Source organism: Benincasa hispida, chromosome 1 (genome assembly GCF_027475165.1).
Source record: "Benincasa hispida cultivar pf3 chromosome 1, pf3_genome.v1.1, whole genome shotgun sequence".
Lineage (NCBI taxonomy): Eukaryota > Viridiplantae > Streptophyta > Magnoliopsida > Cucurbitales > Cucurbitaceae > Benincasa > Benincasa hispida.
In genome coordinates this window covers 40324991-40335445 of record NC_143478.1, presented here as the reverse complement: position 1 = coordinate 40335445, position 10455 = coordinate 40324991, and the positions used below count along the sequence as shown (strand labels likewise).

Below are 10455 nucleotides of genomic sequence, written 5' to 3'. Positions count from 1 at the left end.
TTATGTGATTATCTTGTATTATGTATGCTTCATTCGTCCATTAGAGATACTCGGAAGGGTAGTCTAAGGATAGAATCTAGGCTTGGGAAGGTCAGGTTAGAATCTAGGCTCGGGAGAGTCAGATTAGAACGCATAATCAAGAGATAGAAGCTTAGGAATGAGCACTATTTGTTATCAACGCATCGCATGCATCCTAGAGATAGGATATGATTGTATGCAGTCACCTTGCTTTTATGCATTTTGCAACATCGTATAGGACAAGAGTAGAGACTTAGAGATAAGCTCTATGGATACTTTTGCATTCAACACATGCGTCCTAGACTTAGGAGCATCGCATTTGCACTGGAAAATGACTTGCTGTGCATGGTGGTATCATGATCTCATAGTCTGACGCATTCCCAAGTAACGCTAGCTAAAGATCTTCTCAACCCATTCATCGCATACTTAGTGCATCTATCACAAAACCGACTTTTCTCAAATCCATCACATTTTGTTATTTTCTCATTAACGCAATCAACAACAAACCAACTATTTATTTATTTAGTTATCGCAAAGTTTTCCTAAAAATTACCAACGCAACCTGTTTTCACAAGTCCCTATGTTCAACCCTGGACTTACCAGGAAACTCAGTGGAATTTACACTTGGATTCCACTGAGGAAACTTGAGTGCACAATGCAATTTCATCAACGCATATCATCCACATTTCCACTTCGTAAAAATAAGCATCAGAGTTTTACCAAAATAATTTCTGCTTTGATGGTTTCAATCTAATCGGCTGAGAAATCAGAACAAGCCCAAGTATGTATCCTCCATTTAGCTCATTAACTTGGTTTTCTTTTTGCCTTTCATTCTACCTAACACACTTAATCAATTGGAGCAAACTTCTCCAAGTAGTTTTGGGCCTACAAATTCAAACTAAAGCCCAACAGTTATTTTAAACGAAATTGGAGAAAATGACAAAATTCAGGGGTCTTTTGGATTTATGTCAAAAATTGAACATAATAAGAATTTGGGAAAAATGTGTACCGCTCACGTAACGTCTACTTTTATAATATCGAATTTACCTCTAGTATGGTCGACTAACAACATTGTTGAATACAGTGTAATTGCTACAACATATATCAATTCTAAATAGAAATACAGTGTAAATAGAAAGCGTCAGTTATGATATTCCAACTAAATGGATTCAATATAAAAAAATGGCACATGTTTCGGCCAATTTAAATTTCAAATTGGCAATTTAATATCAAATTTGACTTGAGATAACTACTTTTCAAACTTACTTAAAATGAATCAATCTCTAGTTTGTATATCTCCATTTTGATTTCAATATATACCATATCTTCAAATTTTATATTATCTCATTAATTTTTTAATAATTTAAATTTGTATAAATATATTTGATTCTAACTAAGATTTTATTCATTATTCTATACATATTATAATCAAACTGTATATTTCATACAAACTTTCTCATTTTTTATTTTATTATCACGTTTTATCACTTATCATCTCATTATATTATTATATCATTTTAAATTTTTTTATATATACTTTATTTTATCGGTATCTAAAAAAGAATCAATCTTTTTTATAAACAAGTAAGTAGTCACAATTTCAATCTTGCTGTTTTTACTATGGATCTACTACGAGTAAAGATTCTTTTTTACGGTAGATGGGATGAAAGTTCACACTATCATGATTATCGTGTTGTTGAGGCTTATATTCCATCAAATTTGTCCTTCCAACATTTTGTTGGTTTTACTCAAGGTAAGCTTTTTCCGTCTACCAATCTCTCTGTATTTCATTTGACGTTGTATTGAGATGGTTCCAAAAATCCAAGTCTTTTTGAACTATTGAAGATAAGGCTGTTTCGTGGCCGATGTAAGTTTTATCTAACTTCCCTCAAAATGACTTATATGTAGTTGTTTACACCACCATATCGTTTGGTACTTCTGAAATACAGTGTATTTGAATAGTGAGTTAGCAAGAATAAACCATTCCATCCAATAGTCTGATCACAATACTGAAATAATTGATTTTCAAGCTTTTGGAAACATAGTGCATTTGAATAGAACCTTGTCCACACTGTTGACAATTATTGGATCTTTGTTTGCTTGTATTTTCTCACCAGTTATTCTAGAAGCCCTCAATCTTTCATTGACTCTTTTTCTTCCTTCAATTTTCTCTTTTTTCACAACTTTAATCCTTCTCCGAATGCATGTAAAGAGTTTATTATTTTTAAGCTTATTAAATGATGATAAACAACTAATGTTCCGTTTCTTTTTTGGAATCCTAAAAAGTAGAGGAATATATTTGTATATCAAAGATTTATTTGGTTTAATAAAATAGTACTTTAAACAATTTGGTAACTCTTTGATTATTTATTAAAAAAATAAACATGTTTATATATTATATCCAAAGATTTTTGTTCAACACTTATTTCTTACCTTTAAGGATAGAAACAATGTATAGAACAGACTACAGTGCATAGACAAAAAGAAAGATCGTAGGAAGTTTTTGGTTTTCCTACATGTGAGAAATCCTATGGTACTGTCATGAAAAACCATATGGTATTGTCGTGAAAAACCATGTAGATCAGTTTTGGAGTCCCTTGCAATAGGATAGTCTTGATGTCTCTTAAACGGATAAACGAGAGTTACAGTCACTTACCTAGCGACAATGGAAGGGATTTTCCAGTCAATTTGTTAGTGTCGCTGCAATGAAAGAGATTCTCCTCATGATGGATAGAGAGATTTTGTGTTGTGCAACCTTAGCAGAGAGGTTTTGTGGTTGGTTGCCCGAATAGAAAGTGATTTTGTTCTTTATGCTTATAATGTGTCTTGATATTGGTTGAGGAAAGTCGAAAATCCTTAATTTCCACAACCCATGCGAAATCCTTCCAAAACGCGAACCCATCCGGTTTGTCTTCTTTTTCTTCTTCATCTCTCTGTTTGTTCAGTTCAATAAAAAGGAAATTGGGTGGATCCACTTTTCTCTTTCCTCTTCCTAAAGGTGAATTTCTACAACTCATTTTCTAAGGTTCCCTTTTCCCTTACCTTTTCCACAATTCATTCTTCCATTCAATGCCTCTGTTATAGTTTTACCCTCTTTTTCTTTCTCTTCTTTCGTTTTGAGTTGGGGGGTCTTTGTTGTTTTCAATCTTTGTTGCTTGGAGGTTTTTGGGGAATTTACTGAAATGGCTTTTGTTTGGATCTTTGTTGGGTGTCTTTGATTTGTTTTTGTGGCCTACATGGAGTGAAAATATTGAGTTGGGTTGTGCCTTTTCATTGTGTGTAGCGAGAATTTTGATATTGTGTTATTGTATGCTTGTATTGACTATGGAATATAACAACAACAAATGAGAATTTTTGTAACAACAACAAATGAGAATTTCTGTGGTCTATTTGGAGTGAAAATATTGTATGATTTCAATTCCATGTTTCAATGTCTTGCATTTTGCTTCCCATTGGCTTTGGTCAAAGAGAAGAGAGTATATATAACAGGGCCACAGCCACAAGTTTTAAAGTTATGTTTTCTGGTTAAACTTTCATTTGGGATTTTCTAACTTGTAATGTAATGTAATGCTCACCTTTCCATTCCCTACTATTATGTTACTTGTCCTATTACTTTACTAATTTAGGCCTTTAACATTTTGTTCATTGTTCCTTTTTCTATGGTTGAGAATAGGTCACTACTTGTGCTTGTTCTATTTCACTCATTCTTCATTATTCTTACGAAGCTTATTTATTCATTAAAAAAAAGATTTTGTGGTCACCGATTCATGCTTTTTTATGGATCACATGAAAGGAGAGAAACAATCACCGTTTCAATGAAAAGGAAAACTCTTTCAACAATTTTTTCAAATGTACATCTTCATATAGTTCTTATGATCTTTCATCTCTTTTGATCCATTGAAGAAGTCTTTTGTAACTCCTTTGGTTTGGGCACATGTCCTTCTTTTGTAAATTTCATACATCAATAAAATTTATTTCTTATTAGAAAAAAAAAAAACCCTTTTTGCTGTTGAGGTGGTGGTGGGGGAAGATTTGAGTAGATGTAGTAATCAAAAGGAGCAATCTCTATGCTATGATGCTCTTATGTTTTAAAGGATGGTATTTTACATATATATTTTTTTAATGTCAAATATTGTAGAGTTTGATGGTTGCCTCACAGGGTTAGACAACGTGCACAATGTGTGCAACGAATATTTTAACTGGAGGATCCCTACTTAACGGTTGACTTGTGTTGGACTTCATCAGCCCTTTCCTTTATATATGTTCTCTTTTCAGTTCAACCTTTTTAATTAAATTCTTTTAAGCTATTTGCAGGGACCTGTATTTTTAGACCTCTCTAATGGTTACTTATCCACAACATTGTCAATTTAAGGTTAAGTTTTCGATGCTTTGAAACAAGTTTCATTTCATTTTGACTTTGTACTGCCTTATTGATTTCTCTCTTTTTTATCTCTCTTTTTAGATCTTTTATATATAGGATGTTTACAATTTTGTTGAGAGATAAAAGTAAGATAAAATGCCACTTTTACTTTAAATAGTTATTGTTTTAATACTTTTCAACATACTTGAGGAAGAAGGGGATGTCATAATCAAGCATGGAACATAATCATGAGAGAGTCGGTATGCTACAACACACATGGGATTCACACATCTCAGTTCAAGAAGGTACTTTGTAATGCTTACAATTGCTATTCTTCTGGGGTTGGGAAAGAAGTGAGTTACTAAAACCAACTCAAGAAGGTACTTTGTTGTTTACTCAAGTCCCTTTGTGAAAAATATAATATTCTTATGTTGAGTGTTAAACTGCAACTAAATAAACTAGCTAAATCTATGAGGATCAATTCTATTTATGATCAAAATGATCTCGATAGTAGATAGGTTACTAATTGTTGTTACACTTTTTTTCACTTGAGCATGATATACAAGAGAAAGGAGCAAAATTGTGGTGATTGAACCATATAGAAGATAGGTTACTTGTTTTCTTATTTTTTTTTTCTTCTCTCCTGACAAGGTGATTCTTTTTTTTTTTTTTTTTTTTTTTTTCAAAATAGTCTCTTCTTAGACTTTGCGAGTGGATACGAAACTATTTCAGATTAAGGTTCTTTTGGAAACTAGTCGAATTAGAATTTGGGAGCTAACTCATTTGAGCAATAATGAAATGATTTTGAGTGAAGTTTTTCATTTTGTTAGATTCAAATTTGATGTGTAAGGCTAAATTTTGATTCTTAAAGATTTGGAAGGAAGATAGGAAGGTTGCATTGGACATATTTTAAGAAGGTTGATAAGTGGAGAAGGTGCATCTAACACAAAAGGGACTTCATAACAATATTAATAACAAATACAAGGTAATATTTATAAGATGCTCACCTTAAAAGTCTATTTATTCTAAACTTTGGATTAGATTCAGTGTTGGAATTATATGACTATCCTGCAGTTATGGTAGTCATAGCTTAATTGTTTATAACTTCCATTGAGTGGTTTATGGTAGTGGAACTTCTTAGGCATCCTTTGGTAGTTTATATTTTGCATTATTTGTCTAAATGAATCCGGTTACACTATGGTAGTTTGTGGGTTATTCATGCATTGTGTGTTAGGTTAATTCTTCATTATCATTGCCGAATCTTTTGTCATCTCTTGTTTAACCATTTATTGTGCTTCTTCGTCAATTTGAATCTAATTCGTCCTTGGAATCTTGTTTGGATAATCTAGGATTGACCCTCGATACCATCTTTTAGTTGGAGATGTTTTTTGTGGTTTCATTTGATTGAAGTCTTGTATCCATTTGGTGTGCTTTTTAATTGCTTGAAGTTTTGGTGTTACTTTAGGGAGCTTTTTACTTTTTAGTTATATGGATAATGCAAAACTTTTTAGTTGGAGATGCTAATTTCCTCCTTTCCTCTTTCCTATGCTTATGCTTATGTTTTGGCATATTTTGGATTTTTATTATGTGATTCGAGCTTTTTTGTGGTTGTTTATAACAGAATATGATATCTTGGCCTTCTTGCAAATTCCCATGAAAACTCGAAATCATAAATTCCCATGTTATCTTTCCATAGTTCCCCAGCTTGAATTTCATAAATTCTTTATGTGGGGTAATTGAATTCTTATTATATGTTTGTCTATTTTTCTCTGCTTGCAGAAAGTCATGCTTTCGATTTGGATCAAATCTATGGTGGGTGGTAGAGAGAACATGACGAAGGAGCAATTGAAAGACTATTTGGAAAATATATAATGGCAACAAGTGTGTGTGCATTTTTGTTTTGTTTGGATCTAACAAAATTTTAATTTTGCTATGTAACCCTTATGAGTTTTGGTAATTTGTTGATTATCTTGGTTTTAGAGTTAAATTATCATCCAATTCCTCTCTTGTGACTTATTATTATGGATTTATGAAAGCAATTAAGAATTTATTTTGTGCATGGACAGGTTGATTACCTTAGTTTTAGGGACATATCGTTTTTAACTTTTTGGCCGATATTAAAAATGGATTAGACAATAATTACATTGAATAGACGGACAATAATTGAAAAAGCGGACATGGTATTTACAAAAAACGGATAATAATTGAAAAAAATGGACAATAATTCTGGGCTTTAAAATCGACATTAAAGATAGTGTTATTAAAGTTCTTTAATGTTGGTTTAAAACCGACAATATACACCCTCTTCAATGTCGGTTTAAAACCGACATTAAAAGGATTTAATAACACTATCTTTAATATCAGTTGTCAACCGACATTAAAGCCCTTTAATGTCGATTTTAAACTGACATTAAAGCTTAGAATTGTTGTAGTATGTCTTGGTTTGTGTAGCAATCATATCTGGTAAATGTAGATTTCAGGTTTGGCAGGTTGCATCTTTTATCGTGATGATTGTTTTAGTTATAGTGCATTTGTTGTTTTTTGAATGGTTTAGAAACTCTCCAGCTTCAATATGCGAGCGTTGAGTCTTTTATTTTAAGTGAGAGTAGTTTTCACAACTTTGCATTATTATTTTTTATTACTTAATTCAATTTTGCCATTTTATAATTTTAAAAATATTTTGCTATATTTTAAAATAAAACCTTAAATTTTGTTATCTATCCGATCAGTCCTTATTTTAACTAATAATTATGCAATTAGTCAAGCAATGCGAAGGATTGCATGAGAGAGAAGAAAGCTTGTGGCATAGCTCTTAAGCAAAAAAGGAAGAATCCAATTTGCATTGTTGTTACATTACATTTTCCCAAATTTGGATTTTATGAGGTATCTCTTAAATTATCGATGAATTAGATTATGACAACTTTAGTTAAATCAATTATTTAATATTTTTCTTATGCAATCACTCAACTTTTCAAGATCACTAACTCGAGTCATAATTTAATGTGTAATTTTCAAACAAAATTATTTAACCAATTTGATCTTTAAAATATTTATTAAAATAAATATAACATTTTCAAGACAATTTATATTAAAAAAAAAAAGAAAAAAAGAAAAACAATGTAAATCTTTTATTCAGATCCCTACAAAAAAAACTCATGAAAAGTAACCTTCAAAATTTAAAGTTTTCCATTTAATACAAAATCCTATGTCAAACATTACATGACTTTAAAATATGAAATTGAGCAGAAGAATTGAAAATTACATATATGACATAATGGTCTCAGTTAGAGATCTCAAAAGGTCAGATCACTACATCTTAACATTATTATAATAAATTTAATTACATTAAAACTTTAATGCTCTCTAACAAAAAGTTTATATTAGTGGTTGATTGAAAGTACTTTGAAAGCTTGAATTTTGAGTACATTTAAATGACCACAATTTGTAGGGTATAATCGAAAACTAAAATAGTTAGATGATGGTTGCCATTGCTTATATTGTTATTTCAGTTATGTTGCCTTTTCCTTTTTTTCTTTAGACATTATGTTGAGACTCTTGTCTTTACTCTTATCAAGAGTTTTTTCTTGTTTCGAGCTATTGTTTTCTTTTATGTTGCAGATTTCCAACAGTTACTTTTCATTTTCGACTATCACGAAGATTTTCTGTCTTGCAGAGTTGTTTCCTTTTTGTCTCTCTTTTATATTCATCTTTGTACGCCTCCTTGGGTCAACTCTTACTCTTTTGATTATACGATTATTGAAGAGTGAAAAGAAACAAGAAAAATGTGTGTGCTTGTCGTTATAGTTGTGTTTCTTGGTTTTTATTCAACCATTTGCAAGTTCACGCTACTTTGATTGTTCAGTGTAAAGATAACGAACATTCCTTCTTCTGTTGAGTGGTACAACAGTTAGTGAGGAAAAATCTTTTTTAGGGAGAATCTAAGCAAACATGTTTGAAGAATGTCTCAAACATGAGATGAAAAGAACGAGGAAACTTCAAGAGAAGGAGTTTCAAGTTTAGGGAGAGTCTAAACGTAAAGTGCATTAAGAGAGGGAGTCTCAAGTTTAGAGAGAGCCTAAACTCTTTATTAGGAATAAGCTCTTCGTGAGTCTAGATAATGTGTACTATCATATAAATATTTCTTTATAATCGTTTCACTTTATTAGTGAAGTTCTTTTCATTAGGCATATTACTCCCAGAAGTAGGTGTAGTTACACTAGACTGAGTTACCAATTTTTGTATGTGCATTCTTTTTTTTTATTTTTTTTATTTTTTATATTTGTTTATCTATGTCATATCTGTTTGTGACATTGTATTTGACTTGTGGGTTAATATTGAGATTCACCTATGTGCCACTTACATATACTCTTGTAACGTATCATGATGCACCAATAGTCTTGAACTTGGATTGAATATATTTGATTAAACATTAAAAAAAAGATCTTGAATTTATTATCATAGGCATACAATTCATCAAACACTCTACCAAAATAAGAAAAAACAAAGGCAAATTCAAGCATAGTTCATCTCAAATATTTGAACTCAAAAGAGACACTATTTTTAATTGAATATGTTAAGGATCCCACATCCAAATATGAAGAGACCTCACAATCTTGATAAGATACATGGGTCACTTCTTGCATAACCAATGTCTTGGGATGAGGCCTCATGTTTATTTAATATGATTTTATAGCTCATGAAAGCCAAGGAAAAATATCTATACTACCGTAGTACGGAAAATTCTCCATACTACATCCATTTATTGTGTTTCATGTCAACACATATTTAAAAATATGGTGAGATCCACTGACATCGATGTAAGATCCATAAATATTTATAAAGGTAGATTTATAGTGTGAACCTAAGGAATATGGTACTATGAAAATACTAGAAATTTTCTCGAAAGGCAAATGAGAATTCAATTAGAAGGAAAAGAAAATTAGAATCCAACATAAGAATAGAAAAATCAAAGGCCCACCATCTCGAGAGACATGTTGTGATTACTAAAAAAAAGTGCATTTCAATTAATTCTTGAAACATAAATTCTAACTTATTGTATATTTTTTTTTAAAAAAAAAATCAATTTCAATATTTTTCAAACATAAATTTTTGAAATAAACACAATTTGGACTTTTTAAAATTTAACTTTACACCCCAAATATAGATTTGCTAACTTTAAACTAAACAACTCTACATATCCAAAACATAGACTTCCTAACTTATATCATAACTCCACATACATATTAATTTCAGACTATAAAGTTTAACTAAGCGCCTCAAACAATCCTTAAGGGCTCGTTGGGGCGCTGAATTGAGATAGTATGTCTGGAATTTATATGTCTGTGGAGTTCATATAACTGAGGAGTTTATATGTCTGTGTTAGGGGTACAAAGTTATTTAGTCTGAGTTCATATGTCTGTGTTTGTGATGCAAAGTTGAGTTCATATGTTTGGGTATCTGATGTGGTTTTTTGAACTCTAAATAATATGCTTTATGATTACTATTTTTTTTAAAACTTTTTTTATTCAATAATTCTACTCATATTTGTTTGAATAAAATATGGATTGCAATTTTTTTCTTTTAATTTTTAGAACTTTTTTCTTCTTTCTTTCTTTTTTGGATAATGAACAACAATTAATGTTGCGAAATCGACAATTAAAGAACACAAAAAAGGGGAACGTAGAGTAGGGAAGATTGACACACGGATATACGTGGTTCACTAATAGTGTGATAGCTACGTCCACGGGTAGAGTGAGGACAATATTATTTCGAGAGAATGTTTTTCAGAAATTACATAAAAAACAGTGCCTCTAGGTTAGAGAGTTTATATATCGCACTACTCTAAATCCTAGGGTCAAAAACATAAATAAATGCAAATAAATAAATATGCTGAATACAAAATCAGCGAGACCCCCATACTAGGTTGTTCGAAGCGTCAGCAAACAGATTCAAGATATTTTAAATTAATTTTTTGTAGAAATATGATTAAATAAAATGAGAAACTAAAGCGAAATAAAAAATTTATAGCAAATTTTTCTCCATGAATTTCATTATCATCTTATCATCTTCTTCTGTTT

General features: G+C 30.9%; 1 long non-coding RNA gene across 2 annotated transcripts; it reads left to right on the top strand.

Annotated features, from left to right (window-relative positions):
• The first annotated feature begins 2490 nt into the window (after positions 1-2490).
• On the top strand, positions 2491-6443 carry LOC120073637 (uncharacterized). 2 transcript variants are annotated; one of them, XR_016528414.1, is made up of 4 exons: positions 2491-3043; positions 4333-4683; positions 5250-5363; positions 6158-6443. It is a non-coding gene; the product is annotated as an uncharacterized LOC120073637 (long non-coding RNA). The 2 variants fall into 2 exon arrangements; XR_005480770.2 differs by having other exon boundaries at positions 2493-3016.
• The last annotated feature ends 4012 nt before the right edge of the window (positions 6444-10455 follow it).